At 37.4% G+C, this 27840-nt stretch overlaps 1 long non-coding RNA gene across 3 annotated transcripts in view; it reads left to right on the top strand.

The window, feature by feature from the left end:
* Positions 1 to 27840, top strand: part of LOC123580514 — a 155583-nt gene that overhangs the window by 109112 nt on the left and 18631 nt on the right. For all 3 annotated transcript variants that reach the window (XR_006703339.1, XR_006703338.1, XR_006703340.1), the window contains one exon: positions 9261 to 9384. This is a non-coding gene — a long non-coding RNA (uncharacterized LOC123580514). The remainder of the gene's footprint in view (positions 1 to 9260; positions 9385 to 27840) is intronic.

Here is a 27840-nt window from a genome sequence, read left to right as displayed (position 1 = left end):
GCTTTTAAAAAGAAAGGTAGAAAGATGGGGGTAGTGGCAAGAGAATGGGATGTTTAAACTTGACATTTGGAGGAGGTGAAGTTAGCGATAATGTCAAGGAAATGTCAAGGTCCAGAGATGGCCATGGTAATGTGTGGCTGAGGTAGGGAGAGGGAAGGGATGGCTTATGGCAGATAAGGATTTCTGGAAGGTCAGGGTGATTGGATAAATAAGCTATGTGGCCACTGAAATGACCAGGAATGTTGATTGGAATCCTGTTGGAATTCTGGAAGTAAAGAGATTGTTAAAAAATCTTTAATGAATGAGGAAATTTCTGATGGACCTGTAAATGGCAGCAACAAGGAGAGATAGCAGCTGGTGTAGCCTAATGGCAATAGATTCTAAGAAGATGGAGTTGCTTAGAGAGAAGAAAAGACCAATTATCTGGAAGCAGTGATAAGGAGTAAGTTTCTTCCAAATTTAGTAGTAAATGGAGTGAGAATCAAACAATTACAGCTAGTACTTGGGGTGGCTTCAGGGAGTCATATCCTTGGGGAAGACTGGTTGCAATTAGAGCCAAAGTAGTGAAGGGCTTATTTCAGAAAGAAGATAAGGATATTGGGGGTTCTGCTGAACATGCACCATATGAAGTTAAAGATGATGGAGAGGATGGGTTTGAGGAGTCAAGAAGGGGTTATGTTGGGTTAGATAAGAGGATAAACAAGGTTAGTTAAGCATGAGAGCTGTGGACATGTAGGATGACCTATATACGTTTGGTGACTAGAGGAAAAGAGGAAAGCAAGGCATGATGGGATTATTTCTGATGTCTTTCAGGGCTGTTCTCTGAAGCAGTTTTTAGTGGGGAATGAAGAGTGACTTGCCAGGCATGAAGGAGAACCTCTGGGGTCTCCTTAAATCCTTTCATACGTGTTATTGAAGCAGGGTGGAGGTGGACCTACCAGGACCTCTTGGCTTTCTTACAACACATCTGAAATTATTCAAAATATGTCTGCACCAATCCTCACTTGAGTTCTGCCTCTCTCTTCTCTCTTCACTTATCTCTTCTACCTCCTATTTCCACCTTGACTCTCACTTCCGCTACCTTTGAGAATTTACTTTTTTTTTTTTTACCCTGCTCAAAGAAATCTCCTCAGGACAGGATCTGAAGATCAGATATTATTAGTTGTTGTTGTTATTCTAGTATTAATTATGACAAATTATCAATCACTTATTAACATTTAGTGACCATTTACTATACGTCAGACATTGTGCTTATTTCTCTACTTAAACCAAACCCATCTCATTTACTTCACAACTCTGTGAGATGGAAACAAGTATTGCTCTCATTTTGCAACAGAGGAAATTGAAGCTTTGAAAACTTAAATCACTCATCCAGGGTCACTCACGGGGCATGGGGCTGAATGATTATTCACATCTGGGATTTTGGGCTCTGAATCCTGAGTGATTCATTTGTCCAGCCTGTGACTGATTGCTCAGTGGAAGCCTGTGGGTAATTCTGAACAAGTTTGGGCATTAGTAGCAGTGGAAGGCTAGCCCCTCCTGTCTACTGTCCTAGCATGCCATTGATCTTTTTCACACTAGATTTGTCTTTATGTGGCTCAACTTGTGGTGCCTTCACCTGCATAGGCACTTTGTTTTTTGGACCAAATGGTCTACTTCCTCTTGGTCACAGCATTTGGAAAAATGCTTTGCACACAACAGATGCTTAAAACAATATATTGGTTGCATGGGTTAAGAATTACCCATGCATCTAGTTAAGTTCTCAAATTAGGCATATATTAACACTAAGTGGGAAGTTTTCAAAAAATGTCCCAATGCTCAAGTCATACCTGGATTAACATCACTGGGGCTAGGGCCAGACGTCAGTATTTTCAAAACTCACCAGAAGATTTCATTAGGCCACCAAAGTTGTGATTACTGCTCTGAGAGAGGCAGGTCCTAATATTTGTTAGTTCTGCTTAAGATCTAATTATATTTCTGTGATACGGGATTTGGGATGCAGGAAGTAGCGAGTGCTCTAGAAGCATCGTTGTCAGAAGACCTGGAATGTCCATGATGGCCCTTTCCCCTCCACACTATTTCCTAGAGCAAAGCTGTCATGTAAATGGCTCTTTATTCCATTTAATTTTTCTGCTCTCTTCTCACTTGTGTTTTCTACTTTCCTCCAGTTTCTGCATCTAGCTTTCACTTGATTTGCATCCAGTTCTGCCTCTGCTGAAATGAGCTTATCTGGCTGCTTAGTAGACACAGCAATCACTCCCAAGAATTGCATTTGAAAGCAGAATGAAATCTTCATAATTTGCACTATCCCAAGATGCATTCATCCTAATGGAGGTGACTGGGTCATTTAGGCTGAATTTGAGAAGCATTCTTGGCTTTGTGTTCTGAGTCCTTCTAAGCCACCTGGCAGTTAGTGACTCTCTTCAGGCAGTGCTAGCTGATATAATCTGACGTGAAGCCTTGAACAAAAAGGAACCGAAGCCAACCTTTGCCATTAGTATTCTCAGGTGTTTGTCCAAGGGAAGCTGGAAAGGAGAATCTGTATTTATAACTTGTAAAAAGGGATCTTAAGCATGGGTAGTAGAAAAATACTCAACCAAATATCAGGAAATTTGTTTCTTTTTTACCTTGAGTTTTACTTAACTCTTTATGGGCCTTTGATAGGTGGATTGCAAAAATTTGCCATAACGATACACTCCTCCTTGTATCCATATCACTTACAAGACTGTGGGGCTCCCCCCCCCCCCCATCAGAAATGGAGTCCATTTCCCCACCCCTTAAATCTAGGTTGGCCTTGTGACCTGCTATAACTAATAGAATTCAGATGATATGATGCTGTGACAGTTCTGAATTTCCCCTCTGGAGGCCTTATACACTTCTGCTCTCCTTTCTTAGAATCTCAAACTGCCTACTTGATAAGAAACCACATAGCAGAGACCCCCGTTGTCCCAACTCAGGCCATTTGAGAGCAGTGCCAGCCTGTTGACCCCAAATACATGAGGGTCCAGCTATGACTGCAGGGCATCTACATGACCCTGTTTAAATGTGTGGATCCAAGCAAAACCTGAAGACCTTCCCAGTTGCCTCACAGACTCATGATCAATAATTCCTATTACTTTAGCCATTGAATTTTTGGGCTGTTTGTTAAACAGCAATAAACTGATAATGGCCTCTACAATTTCATTTTTTAAAAATATTTATTAATTTTTGAGAGAGAGAGAGCACACATAAGTGGGAGAGGGACGGAGAGAAAGGGGGACAGAGGATCCAAAGTGGACTCTGCACTGACAGCAGAGAGCCTGATGTGGGGCTTGAACTCATGACCCACAAGATCGTGCCCTGAGTTCATGTCCAACGCTTAATTGACTTAGCCACCCAGATTCCCTGTTCCAATTTCATTTTTTTAAATGTGTATTTGTTTTTGAGAGAGAGAGAAACAGAGTGTGAGCAGGGGATGGGCAGAGAGAGAGGGAGACACAGAATCCAAAGCAGGCTCCAACACTGAGTCTGAGGTGGGGCTCGAACTCACAAACTGTGAGATCATGATCTGAGCTGAAGTTGGTCACTTAACCCAGACTGAGCCACCCAGGTGCACCTCTACAATTTCATTAAAAATTTTTTTTTAATGTTTCTTTATTTTTGAGAGAGAGAGAGAGACAGAAACAGAGCACGAGCTGGGGAGGGGCTCAGGGAGGGGGAGACAGAATCTGAAGCAGGCTGCAGGCTCTGACCTGTCAGCACAGAGCCCGATGTGGGGCTGGAACCCACAAACTGCAAGATCGTGACCTGAGGTGAAGTCATACGCTTACCCAACTGAGCCACCCAGGTGCCCCTACAATTTCCTTTTTAAAGGAAGGATTGGTGGGTTGAGTTTCTGGGCACTGTAGTTTTAACTGATGCTGTGCACAATAATCGCCTGTGGATGTCAATCTAGCAGCTCTGTGTCCATTCCAGATCCACTGAATCAGGGTAGCCGGGCTGTAACTTCTGTGTTCTTATACATTTTACTAGTTGCTCTGATGTTCAGCTACGGTGAAAGAACTCCTTGAAAGTTTTTTGCTGACACTTAATGCATCGGATTCTCCCATAGAAACCCTTTTAGGGTTGCAATTCACCATAAGAATTAAATGCCAAGATAAAGTCAGACTCATATTTGGCCATTCTAAGAATGAAAGCACTCAGCCTCTATAGGGAAATTCTGAAAAAGCAAAACACAATCATCCCTGGGCCATGAGCTTGTCTACCAGTCTCTTCTTTCCTCTTGAATATCTCCGTATTGGCCAGAAATTATTTTCTTGTAAGAAACAGGCACTGTGAATCATAAGGGAATTTATTACATAGACTGAAGGAAGTGTCTCAGAATACATGACAGAAAACACAGCCAAGCTTTACCAGTCGTGGACTCGGAAACAAATGGTATCAGGAAACAAGGCTGTTTTGGTTGCTTGTGTATACTTTCTCTTTCTCCTTGCTTGTCTCACCACAAGAATACTCTGATATTCCTATGAATATCCTTTATTCCCCTTTCTTCCTTTACATACACTGTACTGAATAGCTCCCTGAAAAGGGGGAGTCCTGGAATTTACCTGAGCAGTTGCACACAACTTAATGTCTTTGTGTCCTAATTACAAACTGCCAGTAGGAGGACTCAGGTCCGGTTTGAATCAGAGGTCCAAACTGGGTCAAACCACTCATGGCAAGGAAGGAGGGGATGCTATGTTCTCTGGGACTGCCCTTTCTGGGGATGAGTATAGGATCACAAAAAAAGAAAAGTATAAGGTTAGGGGAAAATGATTCCTGAATATAATAAGTGCCTTTACTAGGACAGTCTATCATATTTATATTGGCTCATCAGTCAGGTCAACCCATATAAAAACACATCAACTAAATGTCTGAAATACTTAAATTTGTTTATGCCAAATTGCTGTTAAATACTATTGTATACATATGCTTTATAGTTTTCATTATAATTCAGGTTTTTGTAAAAGAGGGAAATACTATTTATGTCAAATGTTTAGGTAGTGCTTTTCAGTTGTCAGAATACAAACTTAACACTTTGCTTTACTCATTTTTGACACAGACTTGAATTCCTACAGAGGACATAGGAATGAATCATTTTTAAAATGACCAAAAAATACACACACAAACTTTCAAGAATAATTTTACCAGCAATCTGGTTAATCTTTTTCATTGTTTTATTCCCATGGGCAAGGCATATGTGCTCAAATTAAACAGAGGATTTGGCTGATAAATTTGGAAGGCAGAGAAATGATTGCTGTTTTCTACATTTACTTGGAATGCCTTTTTTAAAGGAATCCAGGTACACGGTACCACATAGTCATTTCATTTAAGGTCAAGAAATCTTGGGGCCCTGGGTGACTCAGTCCGTTAAGGGTCCAACTCTTGATTTCAGTTCAGGTCATGATCTCATGGTTTGTGAGGTCGAGCCCCTTATTGGGCCTGGGCTGACAGCATGGAGCCTGCTTGTGATTGTCTCTCTCAAAATAATATAAATAAATAAACAAAAACAATTTTTTAAATGATACAAAAATCTTGCATTCAAGATTAGGTAAAAAAAAATGTGCACCTGAGTGGCTCTTGTCCAACTCTTGATTTCAGATCAGGTCATGATTTCAGGGCTATGAGATCGAGCCCCATGTCAGACTCCACACTGAGCATGGACCCTACTTAAGATTCTTTCTCTACATCTCTTTCTTCCCCTCCCTTACTGGCTCTCTCTCTCAAAAAAAAAAATTAAGTAAAATGGAATGTGTTTTTCTTTTATAGTTTGGTAAATGTTTTAGGAAACCACATTGAACTTATACACATGACCTCTGATATAATGGAGTTTTATAGTTTAATGAGGGATGACGTTAATCAATGAATGACACAGATAATTGTTAGTTAACTTGTTAAGGACAGTGATGGAAAATTACAAGAGACTCTGAGAGCATGAAACTAGGGCACTCATTATAGTGCCAGGGGAGCGAGGGGGGTGAGGAAGAGATGTTTGAAAGGAGATCTAATGGATCTCTAAGAACTGAACTGGGCAAAGATTATCTGAGTTAGAGGGATCCACAGGTAAACAGGCCTTGTGATGTGCAGAAGTGCACCTTTGGAGAAAGTGATGGAATGCTGGTGAGGTTAGAGCCCTGAGTATACAGGGGAGCTATGTAGGGATGATGAGAGAGGCCAGCTCCTCATCCACATGGCCCAGAGCCTTACACCTCATATTTAGGATTTCTACCTTTATCCTGAGAGCAGTAGGAAACCAAGTGGAGTGGACTTAAGCAAATGAGTGGCAAGAGTAGGTTTTCTTTTTAAAAGGATTCTTCTGATTACTATTTTGAGAATAGCCTAAGGAGCAATGGACAAGAAATACATGGACAGGACAGTTAGAAGGCTAAAGCCAAGAGGTCAGAGTGACCTGAAATGGCGGTAGGAATAAGAGAGAGAAAGTTGGAAAGATGTGGGAAATACTTCCAAGGTGGTATTGGCAGGTCTTGTTGAAGGCTTGGATGAGGAGGCAGGGTAGATCGATTGCAGACATGACCCTGATTCTTCACCCTTCTTGCATCCACCCCCTGTGCCATGTAACTTTGTGGTGTCCTCTGCCTGCCTCTGGACTGACCATGTACCTGGATTTGGTCAGTAGAATGAAGTAGAAGCACCAGTGCAGTGGTTCCAAGTCTGACTCAAGAGGCCCTGTTCTTCCTATGTCTCTGTCATCTCCATGAGACAAGACCTGAGGTAGCTTCCTAGAATGCGACAGATACAGGCAGCCCAGTTGAGTATGATCTAGGTCAATGGACAGCCAGTGGGTACAGCGAAGTGAGCAAGCCCAGCCAACAGACAGCCCTCTGAGAAGATACCCAGCTGACCCCTGACATGTTAGCAATAAACACTGATGTATTATGCCACCAAGGTTTTGTGATTTTTTTGTTGTTGTTACATGGCATTATTGTGGTAATAGATAACTGAAATAGGAGCAAGGGAGAAAAATATGTGAAACACAGTCATCCATACACATTACTATGGTAGCAGAGTTTAATATATTATCACAATGCAGCATTTGAGACAATAGGAAATAGGATAAATACATTTTTATGTGAGGAAATTTCTAACCTGAAATCTTCCTAACACATGGTAAATAATTAGTCAATATTTTTCAAAAGTTAGATCGATAAAAGTGTCGGTTCTTAGTGGTGAATGATACTAAAAAAAGAACATTCTAAAAGCATAGTTTTGATTTTTTGCTTACTTTTCATAGTCTGTCATATGCTTGTTGTCAAAACTTTTTTTATGTGTTCAATCAACCATGAGTCTAAAAAGGAAGGTAGAAAATCATATTGCATGGCAGTGCAGAAGAAAAAAAAGTAAATTAAGCTGGCCAACTCCTATGGTTACAGTATTTCCTGTTTCCTTGCATTTTTTGTTGGTTTCGACCCTATTTTTGCACTGGCTCACCAGAGGGTCATGGAGAGAAAGACACAATTTATGGCAGGCACAAAGAAGTTCCCAGCAGCCACACTGTTAGTTCAAAGTTGCATCTCTTCAAAGAGGATGAAAGAAGAAATTGAACAAAAAGTCTATTCCTGGGGTTTGACTGTGGAAAGGAAGCAGTTATGGACAAGGCTGCTTAAATGTAGCCCCAACCTCTGTTTATTGACAGACATAGAATTCCCACACTTAATTGTGGCTACTAAGGTGAGAACTTACAGTAAGCTTTCCTTTCATAGGAGAGAGGAAATTCAGATATTTGGAGGAATAAAATTGTCTCCTTTTCTTATCTATTTGAATTGTGATTGCTTGGTATTATTTTTGGATGCTCACAAGTGATTTTGAAGTGTTAGTGTGTATAAGAATCATTAGGTAAGTTGTAGAACCATAGATCCCTGGAGATTCTGATTCAGCAGGTCTGGGCTTGGGCCTGAGAACCTGCATTACCAGCAGGCATTCAAGTGATGCCGATGCTACTGGTCTGTGTACCACATTTGAGTGGCAAGACCTTAGAGACTGGAGTACCTGTATTCACAGTTCCAAAGACAGAATCATAAAAGCATACTTGTAGGCAAATTATTTTCATCTTCTATTATTTTTTGTCATGTCTTAAAGTGGTCTTAAATAACTGGTCCTACTTTCTAATGAGTGCCCAAAAAAGCATGAGTGCTGGTCAACAATGGAAAAAGATTGGGAAAAAGACACAGTTCTTCCTAATAATTTATTTGCAAATAACACAAATTGGTAATAAGCTGCTATTGCTTTTTCCTCCTTCCCTGAATCCTATGCCTTCCAGGATTCCACAAAGTCAATCAAGCTGAGAAATAAAAAAAAATCCGAGTTTTAAATGAAAGGATATGAGGAGTTTTGTTATATCCTGTTTATACCTGCCGTGTGTTGTTTGGAGGAGGCAGCTTAATGCTAGGACATAAAAAGAAATGCCACAGGTGGAAAGAGTCAAAGCCTCCTCCACAATGAAGTCACCTTTTCCATTTGTTGGCGATAAGCATGTGAAGAAGGCAGAGTCTTTTGCTGCCTGCCTCGCTGCAGCATTGGCTTGTTGAACATTATTGGGACTGTTCAGTTTTTTCCGGTTTCTCACATGTCACTGACATAGTCTGAATGTGTGACAAGGAGTGCAAGTGGATGGGAAAGGTGGTTTCTGGTTCCTGCTCTTTTTTCTTAATTCTTCCTAATTTTCTTCATAGTATAAAATGAGGATATGTATCTCGCATAAAATACAGAAAAGTATAAGAAAAGAATGTTTGGATCCTTTCCCAAGAAAAAAACCACAGTTAATACTTAAATTCATTTATTTCCTCTATCTTAGGTCTGTATATATAAATATGCAAATTTGAGACCACATTTTACAGGTTTCAGTCATTGTCTTCTTTTTAATAATATCCTGGGCATTTTCACATATTATTAAAATACTCTCCAAAAAAGTAAGATTTTTGATGCTGAGAATTTTTCATCTTTATCATTCATGATATTTTACTGAACTAATTTCCTATTGCTGGTTTAAATGTTAAAAGCAACATTTTTCTCTATATATACGTCTGTGTATGTGTGTGTATATATGTATTACACACACACACACACACACACACACATATGTATTCATCACACATTTCTGAGCTTGTGGGAAAATAAGAACTTTTTCTAAGGTCAGAAGCCAAAGAAAAACTCAAATCTGAAGAATATGGAAGTGCTAGAAACAAAGTTTCCATGCAGATATTTTCACTTCCCTCCTTGCCTAGAGCCACTTACAAGACAGATGGAGGACAAAGCCACTTAGAAGATACTCGGAGGACAACCCTACCAAGTGAGAGAGCAGAGCCAAGCCCCAGGAAACAGACTGGACCCATAGAGGAAACCCTGCAGGTATTTGCTGAACCCGGCCTTTGCTGTGACTACCAAGGAGTGAAAGAAAAACAAGTATATATATAGATCTATATCTATCTATATCTATCTATCTATCTATCTATCTATCTATACATATGCCACCTTCAAGTGCAGAGCCTGTGGGGATCTTCTACTTTGACGTACCTGTACCTGTACCTATAATACTCTGTTTCTTTATTTGGATGCTGACTTCATAGATATGCTTAGTTTGCAAAAATATACTGAGCCCTTTACTTACGATATGAACACATTTGCGTGTATATATATTATACTACATTAAAAAGTGGGGGAAAAAAGTCACATTAGCTGTGTGACTTCCCCCCAAACTCATTAGGTGAACATTTGTTCTAATTTGTGCCGGAGTGGTAGAGCTCCACATCCCTGGCAGAAGAAAAGCAAATTTGCTTTGGAGAAATGTAACTCATATCCAGAGTTGTCACAAAGTTCCAAATGTTAATAAATGCAAGAGGGAATGAGCCACCATAGGAGATAGGCAGCAGAAACAACACACTTGAGAATCATGCCTATAATGTGTGATGGGTATATTCAAAGCAATAAAGATATGTTGAAAGTGTGACTAAGAAATAGGACATCGAGGTGCCTGGGTGGCTCAGTCAGTTAAGTGTCTGACTTTGACTCAGGTCGTGATCTCATGGCTTGTGAGTTTGAGACCTGCGTTGACTCTGTGCTCACAGCTCAGAGCCTGGAGCCTGCTTCATATTCTGTTTCCATCTCTCTGCCAACCCTGCCCCCCACCTGTGCTCTCTCTCTCAAATATAAACATAAAAAAATTAAAAAAGAAAAGAAATAGAGAACATCAGTATTACCTTTACCAGTAAAAAGATTGGAGGGCAATTCTAGAGAAGTAAAATAAATTTTCAATTAGAAAATCAACAGCTTTTTAAATAATATATAATTTAAAAATATCTACTAGAAACAAAAAAAGTGGAAACAAGTGAAATTAATTTAAACAACATATTTTATATAACTCCGTAAAACTGTAGTACTATTTCAACATGCAATCAATACGATTATTAATGAGATAATTTTCATCTTTTGTATACAGGTCTTTGAAATCCAGAGTGCATTTTATGCTAAAAGCACATATCAATTTGAAGTACCTACTTTTAGACACTTGTATCTACACACATACACACATAAACACACATTGGAATTTACATTTTTCTACTATATGTAGATGGGCATTGATCCAAGTTGGAATATAAGAAGAAAAACCCTTGCTTTAGGTAGCCCTGTAGTGTTAATTTAATTGAACAGATGTGTGTGATTTACTGAACTATTTCTCTCCTGAGAGATACTTAGTTTTCTCTCTTGCTTTTTCTTATATATCAAAAAGGCTACAAGGAATATCCTTTATAAAACCTATGTGGACTTGTGTATTTTCAAGGCATAAAGCTTCAGATATGGATTTGCTGTCCAATGGATGGTTTTAACAGCAGATTAGATACAACTGAAGAGCTACTTAGTGAACTGGAAATGGGAGCTGAAGAAATTACCCAGAAAGCAATACAGACAGACAAGGGAATGGAAAATACGAAGAAAGCATTTAAGAACGTGAAGGCTATAGTTAATATGTCTAAACTGGGGAAAAGAAATAAGGGAAGTAGGAGTGTTCTTAAAAGATAATGCTTAAGTTGTCTCTAGAATTGATCAGACATCAGTCCCCAGATTGAAGATTTCCAATGAATCCCAAGAAAAATGAACAAAAAGAAACTCATCTAGACACATGGCAGTGAACTTGTAGTAAACTGAAGATAGATGGTCTTACAAATCAGTTATTTAAAAAAAGACAAAATTAATTTACAAAAGAATAACGACTAGACCGACAGCTGGCTTCTCACATCAACAATGGAAGGCAGGAGTCAGGGAATAAGATCTATAAAACGCTGAGAGAAAATACCTGTCAATCTATAAATGTATAACTTGAGAAAGAGCAAGTGTGAAACCAAGACATTTTTAGATAAAAACAGAGTCTGTAAGCACAAAGAGAGCACATCAGGAATTTATTCAGGTAGAAAGAAAATGATCCCATAAGGTATGTCTGAAATAAAACATTGATTACATGTAAAGATAATAATATCTAATTTAAGTTGAAAAGGTTAAAGGTTGAGGTTAAAAACGTCAAGATAGACCTAAATTCTGGATAACCAAAACTAATTTGAAAGGACAAGTGCTTGGAGCTAAGTGTTTTAATTTTTTTAATGTTTTTATTATTTATTTTTGTGAGAGAAAGAGAGAGAGATACAGTGTGTGAACGGGGAAAGGGGCAGAGAAAGAGGAAGACACAGAATCTGAAGCAGGCTCCAGGCTCTGAGCTGTCAGCACAGAGCCTGATGCAGTGCTTGAAGCAATGAACTGTGAGATCATGACCTGAGCTGAAGTTGGATGCTTAACCAACTGAGTCACCCAGGTGCCCCAAAGGAGCTAAGTATTTTAAAATGCGTCTCTTATTTGGGAAAAGAGTTAAGCTATTTATTAATTTTAAACATCTTAAGGGAAAAATTCATGTTAAAATTTCCAGTGAATCCCTAAAAATATAGAAATTGAATGTAGAACTTCTAAATTAGTAGATGTTTAGAAAATTGGAATAGGGAAAATAAACCTCAGATCAAGTGATGTGCAGAAAGGGTAAATGAACACATCAACAAAAAGTAGAATGAGTGGGTAGAAAATAACCTGTGAAAAGTAAAAACCAATGTATCAGCACTCACAATCAATACAGTAAAGAACTAAATCCCCCCCTAAAATTCAAAGCTATTTTCCTTCTCAATAAAAAAAGGTGAATGTCTTTTGAAAGAGGTCACAAAAATTTGAAAAGTAGAAGTGTAGAATAAATACATGTGAAATAATAATTAAAAGAAAGTTGGTAGGGATATAATATAAGCAAATTTGAGTTAAATAAAAGGCATTACAAGAGAGGAAGAGGATCATTTACATATGGACAAAAGTTTTTATTTACCGGAATAAATTTACCAGAAAGTAAAACCTTAATGGGTCTTGCAAAATAGACCTCAAATAAATAATTACAAATTTATAAAGCTACATTGGAGGAAGCTAAAAAATCCATCAGCATATTGAGAGATTTCCACATGCCTAAGTGATTAATAGATTAGTCAAGCAAAAATAAGGCTATGGAAGTTTTGAACAACATAATTAAGTTTGTTATAACAGATGTGTTTAAAATATTGTTCCTGGCAACACATAGAAAATTTATAAAAATAAACGATACATTAGGCTAGAAGGAAAGTCTTAATTTTTAAAGATTTATAATCACATGTACCACATACTCTTAACTTCAACATAATTAAGTTAGAAATTAATAACAAAGTGACAAGAAAAAGAAAGGAATGTGGAGTGAAAGGTACAGGTTAATTTCTCAGACTGGTGTAGCAGAGAAGGAACTGGCCTCATTCAAACTTCATGGAATCTGGCTATGGATGGGCATTTAAGGAGTCCACCGAAGGCCTGGCCTGCAGACTTTGGACCATGCCAAGAGAAGGGCAGCTGTTGACTCTGAGCTGACAGGAAAGCGCGGGGCAAAGACTCTTCCACATCTTAGTTTTGTTGTGTTGGAATCTGAACATATGAGGAGAAAGACTGGTGCTTCCTCAGTGGTAATTCCCCAAATTCCTCAAACCAAGATGTGGGAGTTTCTCTCCCAGAATGGACTTCTGGTCATGTCAGTTTGCTAAGTGCGACCTCAGAAAGCAATGGGAACACGAGGAGACTCACTCACCTAGACTGATCCCACTTCTGTAAGGTTCCCCTAATGTAAACTCCTTCACCAGGTGTGACTTATGCCCAGCTAGGTGAGTTGCCCTTGTTTATACTTCGTGGAACAAAGGGATACTCAGACATCAATGGAGGGAGAGGAAATTGGCAAAGCCACTTTGGAAAATAAGCTGGCATTGCTAATCCAATTGTATGTGCCCAGCACCCGTGTCCAGGAAATTCCATAGCAGAGAAAGTTGCACACAGGTACAGTGGCGGCTCCTTGCTCTGACATTTTATGAGGTAGTGGGGGTGGCGGCATGTGACAAGATACCATTTTCTGCATGTAGAAGTGCGGCCCTCATGGGCAAACAGAGATGCGGGAAGACCTTTTTATTGCTCTTCAGATTGGGCCACAGAGAACCAACTTTAGGGAAGGAAATTCACAAAATGCCAGCTTCATAGAGTCTGTGTAAATAATCAGCCAACAGTTTTCCCTGTTGACATTATGGTTTCCAACACTTTTGAGAGATGGAAAGAAAAAAATTAAAGATGTACCACTACAACCCATTAACTTTCTAGAATATGCACTGTGGTCTTTTGGCACTATGACAACAAATAACTTGCTGATCAGCATGATTTTTCAATTTTCAATTATTTGCTTTGCTGTTGTGGCTAAAGAATTTAAACTTTGCATCTTTTTTTTAAATTTCAATTTATTTTTCCCAAAATTATCCTTTGAGGTTATGGTTTACATATAATGAAGTGGATGTAGGCATAATACTTCAGACAGTTTTGTAAGGATTCCTTTAAAAATTCCTCAGAGAGATAAGTTGCATACACCAGCATTCTAACAAACAAAAAAAGACATGCACATACACATATTTAGGTATCAAAGTTGGAAGACCAGTAAATCTTTGTGTTTCCACTTCACAGGTAAATTAGAATTTTATTTTGTTAAACTGGATGTCTTTTAAATTTGTTTGTTTATTTGGCATAATGCTGTCATAAAACGTATCCTAGCCTTGATCTGAAACTTTCTTTTCCTTTACAGCATTTCCCTTTGAGCTATGTACCATATGGAGAAGTAGAAAAACACAGCTTTAGTGATTATTTACATTCTTGTGGACTAGGATCCCTTCAGGGATCTCATAAAACCCACACAATACTTTTTCGGCCCAAAGAGGTCAGTAGAACACACTCACTTACATATCAGATATTCATCATTTGGGGCACATTCATCTTTACCTTCTTTTAAATCTTATTGCACCTGGGGCTACCTGGGTGACTCAGTCAGCTAAGTGTCTGATTTCAGCTCAGGTCAGGATCTCTCAGTTCATGGGTTCAGGCCCTGTGTTGGGCTCTATGCTAACAGCTGAGAACCTATAGCCTGCTTCAGATTCTGTGTCTCTTTCTCTCTCTTCCCCTTCCCCACTCACACTCTGTCTCCCTCTCTCTCAAAAATGAATAAACATTAAAAAAATTAAAAATAAATCTTATGTTGCACCTGTTATGCACCTATTATGTTGGTAGCATTATGGCTATTTACCAGCATCCCCTTTTCCAATTGTGCAGGACTATTACACCATCCCTCTCCCTTGAAGTTGGCATAGCCATGTGATTTGCTTTAGCCAACATAATGTGGGTGAAGCCATATGTGTCATTTCTAGATAGAAGCATTTAATTGTTAGGTTAAGGAGCCTGGAATGTTGAGTTAACATCTGTAGGTGTAGGAAAACTGCCCTTGAGAATTATCTGTACCCAGAGGTATACTTTTTGAAAGGAAGAAATAAGCTTTTGTCATGTTAAGTTGTTGAGATTTGAAGGATCTTTTTGTTGCAGTTCAACTGAGCATTTCCTGACTAACAGAATATATCATCTGGTGTACTTGCAGAAGAAACTTTTAAAAAAAATATTTATTTATTTATTTATTTATTTATTTATTTATTTATTTATTTTAACGTTTATTTATTTTTGAGACAGAGAGAGACAGAGCATGAAAGGGGGAGGGTCAGAGAGAGGGAGACACAGAATCTGAAACAGGCTCCAGGCTCTGAGCTGTCAGCACAGAGCCCAACATGGGGCTCGAAGTCACAGACCGCGAGATCATGACCTGAACTGAAGTCAGACGCTCAACCGACTGAACCACCCAGATGCCCTGAAACATTTCTACTTATAAAACTTTAATTAAAAATTTTTAAATATGTATTTATTTATTTTTTAAAGTTTATTTTTATTTATCTTAAGAGAGATAGACTGCAAGCAGAGGAGGGGCAGAGAGAGAAGGAGAGAGAAAATCCCAACCAGGCTCTGCACTGTCAGTGCAGAGCCCCACACGAAATGTGAGATCATGGCCTGAGCCAAAATCAAGAGCTTAACGGACTGAGCCACTCACTTGCCCCTAATGTTTATTTATTTTTGAGAGAGAGACAGAGACAGTGCAAGCAGGGGAGGGGCAGAGAGAGAGAGAGGGAAACAGAATCCAAACCAGGCTCCAGGCTCTGAGCTAGTAGCACAGAGCCTGAGGCGTGGCTCAAACTCAAGAACCCCGAGATCATGACCTGAGCTGGAGTCGGAGGCTTAACCAACTGAGCCATCCAGATGTCTCTATCCAGATGTCAAATATTTTGGTTGTCAAAATAAAAATAAAATCCTCTACTGGTAGCCTATTATTCTTCCAGTAAGTCAGTCTTAAAATCTTAGAATTATCTGTGATTCCTCAATCCTGATCTTCACATTTAATGATTTATTAAATACTTTTGATGTCAAAATGAAAGTGGAAAATCTGGAAAACAAGCACCTGTGATTCAAATTCTTATTCTTTAAGTTGCTAACAAATATTTTGGGGCAAGAGGTTTGACATCTGTGTCTCCTATATTTTTAACATGAAAGTTGGGCTATGATATCTTAAAATTATTAATTTAATATTCTATGACATGTTGGAATGTTCTCAAACGAGATTGTGTGTGTGTGTGTGTGTGTGTGTGTCTGTGTGTAGTTATTTTGTTACAGCTCTTCATCAGCTCATGTTCTGGTATCTTTCCCACTCTGCACCCAATACATAACTTTCATCTTGTATCTCACATTTATGTACTGGAAAACTTGAATTCTCCTCTAGTATATAGACCAGTTACTAAATGCTATGGGCCTTTTAGAGCTGAATTTTTTTTTAACCCATAATTTTTCTCAACTTTCACACAGGTTTTCAAACCACAGCTCTGGGGCAGAAATAATAAATATCTGCCATTGCTCCTCTAACATGTGCCTGTGGCCAACACCAGTCATCAATGGTTTTGCTATCTCTGGCGTCACAGATAAAATCCATCTTAAGCTAGTGTTCCAAGCCCTCCACAATCAAGCTACATATTTCCTTCTCAACCAACTCACCTCTACGATCTGCTTCATTTTCCATAGGAGAGTTTGTTGTGGTTTTGTGTTCTTACTTATTACTCCATTCATCTAGAATGACTTCTATGAAAGAAAGAAGTCACACATATTTCTCTAACACAAGCTCAGATTTCCATTACATCCACTGCCTTCTCCAACCATGCCAGCTATCCTTGTTGGTACCTCTTCTCTAAAAATTTTTGCTGGTGGGGCGCCTGGGTGGCTCAGTCAGTTAAGCATCTGACACTTGATCTTGGCTCAGGTCATGATTTCATGGTTTGTGGGTTCAAGTCCCTCATCAGGCTCTGCACTAACAGCATGGAGCCTGCTTGGGATTCTCTCTCTCTCTCTCTCTCTCTCTCTCTCTCTCCCTCTCTCTCTCTCTCTCCCCCCTCTCTACCCCTCCCCTGCTCTGTCTTTCTCTCTCAAAAAATAAACCAATAAAAAATTAAATAAAACGTTTGCTGGTATTTCCTTCTTTCTGAACGCCACCCCCATGACTGGAGTTGTATCTTTAGAATTTACTGCCAGAATATGCGTATATCAGCATATAATTCCTGTTAGCTTAGGTAGGATTTTATTTTTCTTTATTTATGTTTTTATTCTGAGAGACAAAGAGTGTGCACACAAGTGGGGGAGAGGCAGAGAGGAGAGACAGAATCCCAAGCAGACTTCACCTCATCAGTGCAGAGCCCCATGTGGGGCTCGAACTCACCAACTGTGAGATCATGTCCTGAGCTGAGATCAAGAGTTGGATGTTTAACTCACTGTGCCACCCAGGTGCCCCTAGTTTAGGTAGGATTTTAAAACAAATATTTTATTAATCATAGCTGCACCCATTGATTCGAAATGTGGGAGAATTCATACACACACAAAAAAAAAAACATTTATTTGGTCTGCTGACATTATTTGGTGCAATAGGAATTGCACCTTGAAAGAAGTTATGACCACCAATTCATGACCACTACGGGGAAGCCCTTCATTAAGTAGTTCCTGATGCTCTCCTTTCTTACTGGGTTATATTTCTTTAGGTCGGGAACCTCACCTTATATTTTTTTTCTGCAGCATGCCACCTTCCCCAGCCTCCTGGCATCATCCTTAGCTAACAGATAAGGTTAGCCAAACAGAAAAAAAATTTACTTGCTTTATTAAAATGCTGCTGCTAGCACACTGTTTAGAAATGCTGAGATATGTGGTGCCTGGGTGGCTCAGTGGTTAAGCGTCTGACTCTTGATCTTGGCTCAGATCATGATCTCATGGTTCATGAGTTCAAGACCCACATTGGGCTTTGAGCTGACAGCACAGAGCCTGCTTGGAGTTCTGTCTCTCCCTCTTTCTGCCCTCCCCTGCTTGTGCTCTCTCTCTCTCTCTCAAAATAAATAAGCTTAAAAAAAAAAGAAAAGAAATGCTGAGCTATGTACCAAATGTGGACTAAGTAAGAAGAAAGTCAAGGCAAGAATGTTTGTTCTCTCTCTCAGTGCTTCTCAAAGCACGGTCTATGGACTGGTGCCTGGCTGTGACAAGAAGTGTATGGAGGTTGACAGTAAGCATTTGGAAGTTCCTATATTAATTTTCTTCTGTTATTCTTTTTCTGATAATATTCATTACACTGTAATTTCTTTAGCTGATGAATCCAGTAATGAAAATCTAGACTCATAGTTTGTATGCCTTTGCTTATTCTTTTATTTCACTTTCTATGAATCATTCTTATTTTATTTTGTAAAAATGTACATCCTTGACAGATTAGAAATTAAAAACAAAATAGATTGGTCCTTTACTGCTGTCTGTCTATCTATCTATCTATCTATCTATCTATCTCCCTACCTACCTATCTATCTATCATCTATCTTGATCTTTTTTAGATCTTTTTCCTATGTGACTAGCACTCTAACTAGCATTAGCATTTGCTTCTTTTATGAAAACAGGAAATATTGTACCTTGCAGATTTCTCTTAGAGATAAATTAGTTCAATAATTATGCTATTGTTCCTTAGCTTTTAAGTCAGGGGACTGAAACAACCTTCCCTTCCCTCCTCAGTGTGCCGTTATATTTAGAAAAATGAAGAACAATGAAAAAAGTGAACAAAAAAACCGTCCAACCAAACTTTTGAATTTCTTGCATTTAGCTAGCTCTAACTTTAAATCATAAATATTATTAAACATGGATTCTTGTCCACGAAGAACGAATAATAACTGTTATATCCTCAGAACAGATGATATATTGTGCTCAGAAATAGATTTCCATCCACAAATGCTGGCATTTAGAGGTTACCAGCTGTATTTAGGTAGAGGAGCTATAAAGCACATTACAGGAATATAATTTTAGAGTTGCTGAGGTCATATGGGGATTTGGTTCGCCTACATTTTCATTTAAATTATATCCACAAGTAATGCCATTGTGAATGAAGTTATATCATTAAAAGTGTCAGACACTTTAGACTCCATTTCCATATGCCCTATTATATGAAGACCTGCAACTTGAAATTCTCTCCAGATTAATCTGAGAGGAAAATATAGGCTCTCATTCTGAATACATCCCAGAAGGGATTAAGTGACCTGATTTCAAGAAAAAAAAAAAAAAAAATGGAACAAGCTATGCGATGACTAATTTGCCTCCCGGTAAAATAAAAGTGACAAACAACAATTTTATTCATAATAGAAGTTTCCCCCAAAGCAGACTTTTCTGCTAACTCTGGCATATCCTATTTGCAAAATATGTGCCTCTATTTGTAAATTCAAGTTTTCTCCTTGCAGGAGCATGAAATCTAACAACTATTTTAAAGTAAAATTAAAGATTTGTAGAAGGTATAAGACACATTTCACAACAAACACATAATTTTTCTGGAAAGTAGGAACTCTGAATCTCACCCTCTGGGAGAAACATCATAGTGATCTAGTGAGCATTATCAGTAGATTTGTATTTAATATGCAATCTATTTGTTTTATTGAACATGCTCTGATTTAGTAATGAAGGGAAAACAAATAATTATGGTACCTTTCTCACTGAAGTAAAATTCTCAACATACAGACTGATTTATTTAGGAAACCTACTAACTGAAAAATAAATATGTGCCTAATGCTGTCTCCTCTTTATAGCCCTATCATCTGGGACTCTTTGAAGTAATTTATTAATGCAAAATATTGGGGTGCCTTACTGATGATTTCATTTCAGTATAACAAATCGAATGAAGTACTAGTTAGTTCTGATTTAATAGGCTTAAAATAAATTATTTTAATCTTTTGACTCAGAAAATGATTGCTCTTTCCCAAGATTTTCTCTCAGATTAAGAAGTTTTATATCATTACTTTTAAGTGAGAACTTTGAAGATTGTGATCATTTTTTAAATTCATTAGCATCTTGCAAGAAAAAGAGAACACAAAAAAGTGAGAAAGAACAGACCAAACTAGGACATCGAGCTGATACTTTAGTCTGAAATATTATTTCTGAATATATTGAAAAACCGACTCACTTTTCTAGTTCTGTTATCAGGAATGGGGTAATAATACTTGACAGACTCACTAAAATCTGGATTTGTCATTATGTGACATTTCAAGTGCTTTCTGAATTTTTCCTAATGACACTATGACACTATTAAATGTTTTAAAAGTTGTAGTGATTAAAGACTGGGTTTAAGCAATACCTAATGCCTTCTCAGTCAGCACCTTTGATATACAATATCAAGCAGGTATTTCTAACATGGCATCTGATATAATCAAGACGTGAGATGCCAAACTAGAAGATAGAAAAGCTGAGAGTCTGGGGAAAGAAATCCAAACTCATCATCATTTTACTTACTCTGTCTTGTCACAGGCAGTGACATGCTTTAAAAGTGATCCCTAGGAGAAGACAAATCCTGAGTGTAACAATGAGATTTCAGGAACACGGAGAAAGAAACTGAATTGATGGCTGAAATCCACAGAATGTGAAATCTCACTCAGTCAATGTTCCTTAGAGAAATTCACTCCTGGGTCTTAAGAATGTTGTCACATGTGTGGTTTATGCCTGGAGAAATGTATGTGTTTCTATGCTGTGCATCATATGTTAACATGGAGTTCAGTATGTTACATTTAAACTTTAAAAAAGAACAGAGAAACTCATGCATACATCTAAAACCATAAGAAAGGTTTTCTATATTATTGCTGCTTACTTTGAATTATGACTTGTTTACCTAAACTTTCAACAATCCCACCCTCCCCCCATCCCAGAATACCATCTATATATTGGTAGAATGTGTGGGCAGGTCCTCAACAAACTCATTCAAAATACCTTGTTTTATTGTCTTTTGGGATAATTGTTCAAATGGAAGAGTTTTTTTTTTAAATGAAATCTATTTCTCCTTTCTTTTTTCTCTTTTCCTTGTCATTTCTATTTTATGCAATCGCTAGTTAAAACTAAGTAATTTCACCTTCCATTTTAGAACCTCTGAACCAAACATGTATTTCTGTCCCATTTTCCCTGAAGCATATTTCACAAAGATAGCCCAAAAAGCTTTAGCCAGATGAGAAAAGAATTGGAAAGCTAGGCAACTCCATTTTTGGGTCTCTAATTACTAAGGCTGAAGTAGCAGCATGGAGGCAGGTAAGGAAGTGTGTGTTTCTCTCTTTAGGATGAGACTCACTCAGATATCTCAATACATAGCAGAGGTTCCTTATATATTGGGTCTAAGAACTAAATCTGGGAAATTTTATGAAACAAGCAACCTTGTCTTTGTCTTCAATATATCCCTTCTTTGGGATTTGTGGCTCCTCCTCCCCATTTCCCTCTGCTATTCAATATTCCTTGTCTCCTCTCCACCTTCCCTCATGCACATCCATAAACATAAATCCTAAAAATCTGCTTCTAAATCCCTTTGACTCTCACACTCTAGAGAATATATGAATATTTACTCTGAAGCGTTTCTTGTAGGAGTACTAATGGTCTAACAGGCATCTCGGTGAAAAGTAAGGAAGAGACCTTGGTGTCTTGGCATCCACCATCAGTGGGAGGAAAGTTGGCCGGGTTGAGGTCAGTGGGATTCACAGCAGTTGCATCCACTGTGTCTTCTATTTTCCAGTGAGATTTTTTTCTCTGCTGGACATTATTACTAGCATGGGCTGAAAGAAATAACCTAGTTCACTCTGATTTTGCAAATAGGATACATTATCCACAATAAGTGTTCTCATCAACCCATTTAAATGGCTTTTTCTTTACTGAGCACAGGAAGAAAGAGAAAGAAGAAATTAGAAGTTTCAGAGTTCCTAGTCTGTGCAAAGCCTCTTCCACATTAACTCAAGTCTCACTAAAGCTTTAGAGAGTGAGAATTACTATGTTTGCTTAAAAAATAACAGCAATCATTATTTATTGATATTGTTCTATATGACAGCCAATTTCCAGTTTAGTGTCTTATTTAATTTTTATATCAACCGTGTGAAATCGGCATCATTTGTACCCCTGTTTTCTAGACAAGGAAACTCAAGATCAGAGCACTTATCTTGTGGAACTGTAAAGAGGGTGCTGGAGTTACAGGGCACTTACACTTTTCATAGGATTAAGTAATAGCCAATGGGAAGTGGTTAAGATGAGAAGTGAACTAAGGTTTGCATTGACCCCAAGCTAATGAAAATGCTATTGTGGTTATTTTGAGAATGAGTGTGTGTGCATGCGTGTGTGCGTGTGTGTTTGAGATAGATATTTTTTTTATTAATCTTTTCTGACTTTCTAAATTCTTAGGCCTTTTCTCTGAACTAATAAATGATTAATTTAAAAATAGAGAAATAAAAGAATACTCTGTCTCTCTCTGTCCCAAAAATAAATAAACGTTAAAAATGAAATTTAAAAAAAAAAGGGGCGCCTGGGTGGCTCAGTCGGTTAAGTGTCCGACTTCAGCTCAGGTCACGATCTCGCGGTCCGTGAGTTCGAGCCCCGCGTCGGGCTCTGGGCTGATGGCTCAGAGCCTGGAGCCTGCTTCTGATTCTGTGTCTCCCTCTCTCTGCCCCTCCCCCATTCATGCTCTGTCTCTCTCTGTCCCAAAAATAAATAAACGTTAAAAAATTTTTTTTAAATAAAAAAAAAAAGAAATAAAAGGATAAAAGAAGGGAAGGAAGGAAAGCATGGGAACAGATATTTCTACAAACAAAACCAGAACACCATTAGAAGAGGAACAAGGCATATAAGCAGCTTAGATAAAGAAGATCAATAATACCTTCTATGGGATGCTGATGAAGTGGTAGGCATTACATTTTGATAGATTTTCACACATAAATCCTCCAGTAGGTCTGTGAAATAGACCTTAAACGAAAACAAGATGATATAAAGATGTTAAGGAATTTACCCAAGGTCAAATGTCTAGTAGGATTCTGGGTGTACACACCAGCCTTTAAGGCTACTTGATACCCATCTCTTGAAATCTTTCCTTCTAGGCTCAGATATCAATCCTCTCTTCTTGAGGAAGGAAAGCAGTGCTAAGAAGGAGTTCTGCTGGTTTGGACTCTGGCTGGTTCAGATAATATCATTTTCTTTTAGGCCAAAGTAAGAGAAGGAGAGGCCCTGCTTTCTTTAGAAATGGATGAGAGCACAGACTCTAGGTTGCCAAAGAGACAGAAGGGAAAACTGAGAATTCACTGCCCTGCCAGTCCAGGACCATTCAAAGCATAGCTAACCAGATCTCCTCAGTGTTACCAGTTGACGGGAAAGATAAGAAAATATTTATGATAAAAATGATCATAATATAATATTCCATTTCATGTTGATATACTTTTAGGTTTATAAGAGATATCCTGCATTTAATCTTTGATAAATATAATTCTGTAGCTTGTCTCTAAGGAAGCCTTCTCATTTTCGTTGTTTTTATTTACTCTAGACTGAAGAGACTCTTCTCTTTAAGAGCTCAGGATTATAGCTATGTCTTATTTACAGGAAACCCAACCTGGAAAGAAAAAAATATAAAAATATGGGAAAATATTTAAGAAGGCATGAATAAAAAGAAAGCAAGCAAAGGAAGCAATATTAATATGAAAGAAAAAATTAAAAGTGAAAAGTATTCATTAAAACCAAAGGAATCTGATACAATCATTCATAAAAACATAGCTCCCAATAACAATATGACAGTCCAATATTACAGATTAGAAATATATAAGGCAGTTAACTATACTTCAGCTAAAAAAAGAAATATAAAACAGAGCTATTAGAGCTGCACAGAAATTAAAACAAATATATAGTGAATGATTTTATATACCAGTTTTTCTCAGATCAGTTAGATGCAAAAGTAAATCTGAATACAGAGGATTTGAATGAACTTGTTGATATAACTGAATGAACCAATACTGAGCTGAATCCTGAATAGATCAATGCATAGAGTAGATTGAATACAACAATAAAGTGTGCAATGTTGAAATTATCAGAATAAAAGTGGGGTCAGTAGACCCTTACAGTTTATGCAGTAAGCATATCACTGATTCATAATGAATATACAAAGGGCTAACTAGGGCTTATTTCAGGAACTAACTAGGGCTTATTTCAGGAATATGAAAATATTTCAGTGTAAGAAATTGGTTAATATACCACTTCAAGAATACAAGGAAAACAAAATTATATGGTTGTTTTGATATTTAACAACATTCACTTGATAAATCTCAGCATATGCCTCAATTAAAAAAATAACTCTAGGGGAACCTGGGTGGCTCAGTCGGTTAAGTGTCTGACTTTGGCTTAGGTCATGATCTCAGTTTGTGAGTTCAAGCCCCGCATCAGTCTCTGTGCTGACAGCTCAGAGCCTGGAGCGTCCTTCGGATTCTGTGTCTTCCTCTCTCTCTGTCCTTTCCCTGCTCATACTGTCTCTCTCTGCCTCTCAAAAAAATAAATAAATGCTAAAAAAAATTTTTTTTAAATAACTCTATAAGCTAGAATTAAAAGAATACTCCTTTACATTATTTTTTAATGTTTTTTAAAAAATTTTTTTATTTTTGAAGGAGAGAGAGAGACAGAGCATGAGTGGGGTAGGAGCAGAGAGAGAGAAGGAGACACAGAATTCAAAGCAGGTTCCAGGCTCTAAGCTGTCATCACAGAGCCCCACGCGGGGCTCGAACTCACAAACTGTGAGATCATGACCTGAGCCAAAGTTGGATGCTTAACCGACTGAGCTACCCAAGTGCTTTGAGAGTACTCCTTTAAAGTGAGTTTTAAAAATCTCTATCAAGGGCGGTCTGGGTGGCTCAGTCGGCTAAGCGACTGACTACGGCCCAGGTCATAGGCTCAGGTCGTGATCTTGTGGTCTGTGGGTTCAAGGCCCGCATCGGGCTCTGTGCTGACATCTGAAAGCTTGCTATGGATTTTGTGTCTCCCTCTTTCTCTGCCCCTTTACTGCTTGTGTTCTCTCTCTCTCTCAAAAGTAATAAACAAATTACTTGTATACAATATTAATTGTATTATTAAAAAATAATATTTTATTTTTATTTTTTATTTTTAATATTTTTATTTTAATATTTTATTTTAATATTTTTATTTTTATTTATTTATTTTATTTATATTTTTTATTTATTTTGTTTATATTTATTTTATTATTATTAAAAAATAATACAATGCAAAGTACAAATTATTTGTATAAACAAATAAAAAAAATTTAAATAAAAGAGTCACTATCAAACCATCACTGTTGGCATTCATTCCTCCTAATGATAGTGCACTCAGAGAACCTCCTGTAGAATTAGGGAAATAAATTATATAATTTCCTTTATTGTTGCCATAAGTTAACCTTTTAAAAAAGATATTCCATTTAGTGTAATTAAAATAGCAAACACAAATCATTGATAAGTCATTGGTGAAGGGGAGACCCAATTATTATTTGTAGATGATTTGATTGTCCATCTCAGAAATCCAAGAACATTTATAAATAAATGATTGAACTTACAAAAGAGCTCTGTAATTTTCCTAGGTACAAAATCAACTGGCCAAAATCTATACCTTTCTTCTATAGCAAAAATAACTTGTTAGAAAAGAAAATGGAAAAACAAAAGATCTCATTCATAGTATTAATAAAAATAGAAACTACCTAGACATAAGTGAGAAATATACAGATTCTATTTTTTTTTTAAAAAGAAAATTATGGGGGTGCCTGGGTGGCTCAGTCAGTTGGGCATCCGACTTCGGCTCAGGCCATGATCTTGCCGTCCTTGAGTTCGAGCCCCGCGTGGGGCTCTTTGCTGACAGCTCAGAGCCTGGAGCCTGTTTCAGATTCTGTGTGTCCCTCTCTCTCTGACCCTCCCCCATTCATGCTCTGTCTCTCTCTGTCTCAAAAATAAATAAACATTAAAAAAAATTAAAAAAAAAAGAAAATTATGAAAACCAAAGATACATAACAAAAGATAATTGAATTAAATGGAACATACACCAGGTTCTATATGGAAAGACTCACTATTGTAAAGTTTCAGTTCATTCCAAAATAATTCTAAAAGTTAATGTATTGGAAAATTATACCAAATCAGATTAGAAGATATTAAAAATCCTATAATTTACTTGCAAGAATAAAAAGATAGAAATTACAAGAATATTTTAGAAAAGCTGAATAATAGATGTACTTACAACAATTGTCAAAATAAAGTAAAAAAAAATAACATTTTTAAATGATGTGGTACTTATCTCAGGAATATATAGACCAAATTAGTTAAACAGAAAATCTAGAGTAGACTTCAGAATCGAAAGTGTGAAACAATCAAGTGATTTTTTTATAGGCTTAGATTGTCCCATTAGCGTTGTATACTTGAATATGAAATCAAAGCCCTTGTTCAAAATGAAGTTTTGTTTCTGTGTTGAGTTTTGTTTCCTTTGTGCATTTATTTTTTCCAGAGAAATAGACCCATGTATAAATTATCATCATCGTAATTATTATTGTTATCACAGCTAAAGCCTATTTAATGCTTCTGTTGTGTCAGAAACTATTCTAAGCACATTACATGTATTGCATCATTTAGTTGACATAATAACTTTATGGAGTTGATGCAGTTATTTGACACAATTTACAGATAAAGATACTGATACTTAAAATCATAGTAAATGCCCACAGAGAGTGATGGTGAGGTCAGGATGCAAACACAGGCAATCTGGTATCAGATCCCAGGTTCTTCTGAATTGAACTGTAATTTCACATGTACATTCATGATTATATTTTAAAGTATTACTAAGTAGAGGACCAAAGTCTTGACATAGATGCACTAAATTAGTAATGCTAATTTTATTTTGGTAATGAACATTTTATTTTGTTTATACCTGAATGTTTTTATTTTTATTTACTTATTTAATTTTATTTATTTTGAGAGAGAGAATGTGAATGGGCGAGGGACAGAGAGTGAGGGAGAGAGAGAATCCCAAGCAGTCTCCATGCTCAGCATAGAGCTGGACATGGGACTTGAATTCATGAACTGAGAGATCATGACCTGAGCTGAAATCAAGAGTCAGACGCTTAAGTGACTGAGCCACCCAGGCACCCCTACCTGAATGTTTTTTAAAAGTATATAATAAGCATTATAACTTTTTATTATCACAGAGAAATACTTTTAAAAGGTAACCTCAGCCTGGTGTCTTCTTTAATGAATAGTTTGGACAAGCCTACCAAATTTGTACCATTTGTCTCATTAGTTCTCTAACTCAAGAAATCAACGCCCACTTTTTTCCATAGTGCCTACCAGAGATGCTACTGCTGTCTATTGCCACCATTGTCATTTTAACTGCCACCATAATTTGAATAGCTAAAATATTCCATCTCTGGAAATACTTATATTTCCAGTACATCAAGTACTCTTTTATTATTCCCATTTAACAGAGGATGAATTAAAGCTTGGAGTAGTTATAGGGCTTGCCCAGGGTGATATCAGCCCATACTTAGAATAGACAAGGTCATACTCAGGTCTGCTCAGTTCTATAGCCTCTACTACTCTGCAATGCTATTTTATAAAAGTTTCCAGTTGGGCCAGATGGAAACCTTAGAGGCTAAAACTAGTGTTTTAATGCCTCATTCATTGTCATTAAATTTAGGTGCACATGCAATTACCTTGTACAAATACATTAAACAATTAAGAATGAATTATTTTTTATTATGTGCAAACTCAGTTTCTACTTGGTGTTTGTGCATCTTCTTTTTCTCTTCTAATAATATAGAAAAATGACATTATTCTCAAAAGTCTTGATAAAAATTGTTGGAGGAGGTGAGAGGATATGACCAGTAGTTGATCCAAGAGTTGAACCTAGGTAATCAGAGGCTTCTCACCTCTTTTCCTGTCCTTGGAATGTAAGTTCTACCTACTGTTCCTGCACTAGGAGTAATTTCAAGGATGCAGCCTTAAAAGA

This window comes from Leopardus geoffroyi, chromosome A3, assembly GCF_018350155.1.
Source record: "Leopardus geoffroyi isolate Oge1 chromosome A3, O.geoffroyi_Oge1_pat1.0, whole genome shotgun sequence".
NCBI classification, from domain to species: Eukaryota; Metazoa; Chordata; class Mammalia; order Carnivora; family Felidae; genus Leopardus; species Leopardus geoffroyi.
This window is presented reverse-complemented; position numbering and strand designations above follow the sequence as displayed.